The sequence below is a fragment of the Geospiza fortis genome, unplaced genomic scaffold (assembly GCF_000277835.1).
Source record: "Geospiza fortis unplaced genomic scaffold, GeoFor_1.0 scaffold171, whole genome shotgun sequence".
Lineage (NCBI taxonomy): Eukaryota > Metazoa > Chordata > Aves > Passeriformes > Thraupidae > Geospiza > Geospiza fortis.
Genome location: NW_005054313.1, coordinates 10,035,279 through 10,040,223, shown reverse-complemented (window position 1 = coordinate 10,040,223; position 4,945 = coordinate 10,035,279). Strand labels below are relative to the sequence as shown.

The window sequence follows — 4,945 nt, the reverse complement described above, 5'->3', positions numbered from 1 at the left end:
CTCTCATGTCCCAGGATGCTCATGAGAAACTGTGCCGTGGGACTGGCCTGGATGTTCCATGGGTATCCATCCTTGGGTTTGGGGGTGTTTCCTTCCTGCAGGGAGCAGGTGAGCCACCCCAGTGCCTGCATCCTGCTTGCTGAGAGAGCAGGGAGCTTATCAGGAGCATCCCCAGTGCTGCCACCATGCCAGGACTTCCCACAGAGGAACATCCAAACGTGCCAAGCTTAGCAAGTCCAGCCAGGAATTCAGCGCTGGAGCCGTGGACTCCAGGCCTGTGTCCCGATGCACAAGTGGCTTTCCTCAGCTTTGGATGGGTTCCATTAGCCTGCAGGCTGCTCCAAGGAGCTTCTCCCTCCCTGCATCCTCCCCCAGGGTTTTGCAGGATTTCACGTCCCGTACTGGGAAACAAAAGCAAAAAGAAACACCACGGCTTTTTATAATGAAGTGCAGGAACGGCGTGTGAATGCCTGGGCAGTAATTCAAGTGGGGACATGGAGCTGGAAAGCTTTCAGCTCCCAAACTCAACCCAAGCCTTAGCACTTGGCTTTGTGCTGCTCATTCATCCACAGGGTTATTTTTGGATTCCACCTCCTGGGAGAACAGGATTAGTTTTGTTTTCAGTGTTCCTTGGAGAGCAGCTTGCTGAGGGAATGGCTTAGCAGAGAAAAACCCTCTTGGCTGGTGGGGTCTGCTCGATTCCATGATTCTGGGTGGGAATGTGATGATCTGTCATGTCCCTTGGGGATTTATTCCCACTCTGTTCTTGCTTGGGGCTTGGGTATCTCATTACCTACGGATAATTATCTAGAGATAATGAGGTACCTGCATCTCTGGGTTGCTGGGCCTTGTCTTTATTGCTTTCCTGGGGCAACAAGCAGAATAAGTTGGGATTTTTATTTATTTACCAATAACTGTAGGCCCTGGCAGGATCCAAATCGAAGTTTTGACAGAGATAAAGCTGGAAAAATGTTGGATGAGCAACCAGACTTGCCCATGCCATATTTTCTCAGAATCATAGAATGGTTTTGGTTGTAAGGGACTTTAAAAATCATCCAGTTCCAGACTTAATTTTCTCCTAGTTCAGCCTAAAAGGAGATCTTAGAAGAGAGGAGAGAATAGAAGGAGAATATCTCCCATAGAAGGAGATACAGAGCAAAGAGAGGTGGGAGAAGCTGTAAAGACCCACCCCAAAAATTCTTAGAGTGTGGGATCTGACTTCCAGGACAGGGGAAGATATGGGAGAGGGTATTTCAGAGGATATTTGGGTCACCTTTTCTCACTGCCAGCAGTCATTTGGAGGTTTGGAAGGAGCTGGCAGCTTCCAAGGCTTCAACTCCTTCTTGGCTCCAGAAGAAATGAGTGGGATGAGGAAACCTGGATCCCTCTCTTAACAATAATTGTACTTTAAATTTAACCACAATGGCAGCTGTTGGGAGCCCTCCCTATAATCCTCCTTAATCTTCCCCCCACCTCTCCATCCCTTCATTCCTCTTTTCCTCTGTCCCTCTCCTGCAGCAGGCTGTGCATTGGGACTGTCTGTACAGCTCTCTTATTCCAATTAGCTCGCTAATTAGAGCCTCATCAGGGGTGCTGCTGCCACCAAGGATGTCTCCAAGGCAAGAGACATCCTTAGCTCCTGCTAACGAGGCTGGGAAGTCCCTGGCAGGAGCCCTGGGGATGGTGGGGTGGGATAAAGCTCCCTCTTGTCCTCTTGGACAGAGCAACAGATGCTGGTGTCCCAAATTCCTTGTGGTGGGGTGGAATTGGGGGATTTCTTGGGGGGGACCAAGGGGATTTGCCTTCATTCCATTTATGGGATGTGTTTAATCTGTAGAGGAGGGCCCCATCCATCTCCCACTCCCCTCCAAATGGCTCCTGAGCCAAAGAAACCATCTCTGTCTTGTCTCTGCTGGATAATCTGGGGGACTGCCCGATGATTTGAGGTGTGGAGAGGGGTTCTCTGGTCCCTAGGAGCAAACCCAAGGTCATTTTGGAGGGCTGCTGTGTTTGAAACTAGGGAAGCTGCGGGGTTTGTGGCAGCAGGTGACCTTTAAATGGCACCTCTCCCTGTCACCAGGGGATCAGTTGAGTAGCTCATCTCTCCTGAACCTAAAGCATGACTTTATGGGGAAGCAAATCAAAGAGAAGAAAGGAAAAAAGGGGGGAAAGGAATGAAGGTAGATGTTCCTGGACAGATCTGCCACAGGCCTGTGAGCTGGGGACCACCCACCTTTCTCCATCACTCGAGCCCCTGGCCAGCATCACTCTGGGTTCTGCCCTCCTAGGGGGGGTTAAATCCTTCTGGGGGCTGAATTAGCACCGGGACAAATTGGGGAGCAAAAGCTGGGACAAGAACCGACTCTTTTTGGGGAATGGGAGAAGTGGTGTGGCTGTGGAGCAGCAATGAACTCCAAGTGCTGCCTGGATGCCCATAATCCCACCTGGAGCCCCCAGATCCCTGTGTCTGCCAGGGTGAACCCCAGGATGGGTGTCCCACAGGGACATGGAATTTGGGGACCCTGCAGGCAGTGACAGTGTGAAGCCTGCAGGTTTCCTGAGCACTTAGGGGGAGCCACAGCCCAGAAAACAAGAGATTGAACAGAGATGCTGAAAAGCCTCAAAGAGAAAATTGAAAACCACACGGCCAAAATTTGACTGAATCAGTCAAATCCTCACCTCCCCGGCAAGCCTGTGGGGATTCCCATCACTGGGTACCAAACAGAGAGGATGCTGATTGCTGGAGAGGCAAAAAGGGTGGGAATGGCCATGCCCTGAGTGGGAATCACCACCCACCTTTCCCCCAAAGACACACTCCCAAGTCTTTAAAAATTTATATAAAAATTAAAACAATTAAAGTTAAATAACGAGGATTTTTTTTTGAAGTTGGTGTCTCCTGTTCCAGCAGGTTTGATGCCTCAGCAAGGAGCAGCTCAGATCATCTGAGTCGACAAGGCAGAGAGGAACCACACAGGGGGCTGAGAGAAGGAAATTCACAGGAGAAAGAACAAAACAGCAGGTATTTGCTGAGACAGCAGGTAGAACTCCCCTCTCTGCACCAGAGAAATGTAAGATTGAGAAAATGCTGTTGCAATTTAGCTTTCAGAGTCCAGCTGGATGCCTGGCAGCAGGGATGTGGGCAAACCAGTATGAGGAAAGGTGTTTCTTGAGTAAAGTTATGTAAATGTACGAGCCAAGTCAAGCTTAAAGGGATTATCTGCCATTTTGAGGGAACTGTGATTCTGTTCAGTCAGGTCAACATTAACACTGATAATTTTAATGCCCATAACTCTAAATAACAACCTGTATTATCCACCCATTTGCTTGTTTTAATATATATTAACTATTCTGTGTTGCACACTAATCTATAACATTTCATAATTGAATGCAATAACTATTCTCTAATTGCATTACCATTTGACCAAAGAGAATATTAATGGCAGCACCTGATCGATGAGCTCCAGACAAAGCAGTGTGTGTAAACTTTGGAGCCAACGGACTGGGAATTCCACGCCTGCTCCTCCCAGATCCTTGTTTTCTTTGCTGCCGCCACAAAACTGCTATAAATTAAAGCTGTAAGTGGAAAATAATGCTTGTGAGGCCAAGGAAAGGAGAATTTAAACCCTGCTTTCTCGGTCTTTGTTCAATGAAGTAACGAAAAAGGGGAATTATTTCTTTTTCACTTAGAAATCTTTATTTCTCACTGCCTGAGGGAGCTGAGCTTCTGCCACTGCTTCACTCCACGGCCTTGGGCAACACACTTAATCTCCCAGGATCTGTGTCACTGGGTTAATCATATTTACGTGCCTTTTATGAGGGTTAATGATTAGTCTGGGAATGTTTGCGTGGACTTTTCCAGACGCGACTCCTTAGATAAACGCTCCGTGTTAATGCTCGTGGCTGGCAGGGGTTAAATGCAGGAGGAGGGGCTCTGCTTTGGGGTGGGGAGTGACTCTGAGGGGGCTCAGAAGCCATCCCCAGCCCACCCCAGGCTGTCCGCGGATCGCTGGCTCTGCAGACGGAATGGGAAAGCGATTTTTTTGTGGGTACAGGGAGTTGTGTCCGGCCAGAGCCGGACCTCCGGCCGCATCCCGGGAAGGCTCCTCTGTGCTCGGTAAAGGAGGAGCTCCTGTTTCACAGGAACCCCCACAATGCATGGGCTGCAACGGGGAATCCTCTTCATGGGGACTGCCTGTGTGACCGAAATTAGGAAATAAAACTCCTTAACACCGGTGGAGGTGTAAGAAGCGCACGGTATTACCCACCCGGATACAGGGCGGGTGATTCCGCCTAAGGTGCACTCGTGGCTCGAGATGATACACGCCTTTATTAAGCGGCGCCAATTCGACAGAAAATGTTACATATGAAGGTCTTTGCTGTCAGGGTGAGCTGTGTGCGTGTTTTTGAACCATTTGTTACTCAGGCAGCCGTGGAGCCCCTGAACTGGATTGGGCGGCACGGAATTATTACCGATCCCTCGATGTCTCACAGCCACATCACCTTCCGTGAGCCGGGACTTCGCCGTCAACACCTGCACCGGGGGTCCCCTCGATGGGGGTCCTCTCTTATGGGGGTTCCTGTAATTGGGGGCACCTCCCTAATGGGCACTGCTTGTAAGTGAGGGGTCCTTCAGGGGTCCCTCCCTAATGCGGACTGCCTGTAACGAGAGTGCCCTTAACGTCGCTCCTCCCAAATGGGGTCGCCCCTTAGTGGGAGGGCAGTTCCTAATGGGTACTGCCTGAAATGGTGGCCCCTTCACTGGGGGCTCCACAAAATGGGGGTCCCCTTATAAGTCACCGTAAAATGAGGGCTGCCGTTAAAAACGCTTCCCTGCACACCGTGGGCTGCCCGTGCGGCGCCTCCTCTATAATGGGGTCTCTGTAACGGGGACCCCTCCGTGCAGCGGCTCCCGGGCTGCGGGTGGCCCCCGTAACGCGGGGGGGGG

General features: G+C 50.5%; 1 long non-coding RNA gene across 1 annotated transcript in view; it reads left to right on the top strand.

Moving 5' to 3' along the window:
* Positions 1 to 3,454, top strand: part of LOC115947762 — a 7,290-nt gene extending 3,836 nt beyond the window's left edge. Inside the window, exon 3 of the long non-coding RNA XR_004081615.1 lies at positions 2,906 to 3,454. This is a non-coding gene — a long non-coding RNA (uncharacterized LOC115947762). The remainder of the gene's footprint in view (positions 1 to 2,905) is intronic.
* The last annotated feature ends 1,491 nt before the right edge of the window (positions 3,455 to 4,945 follow it).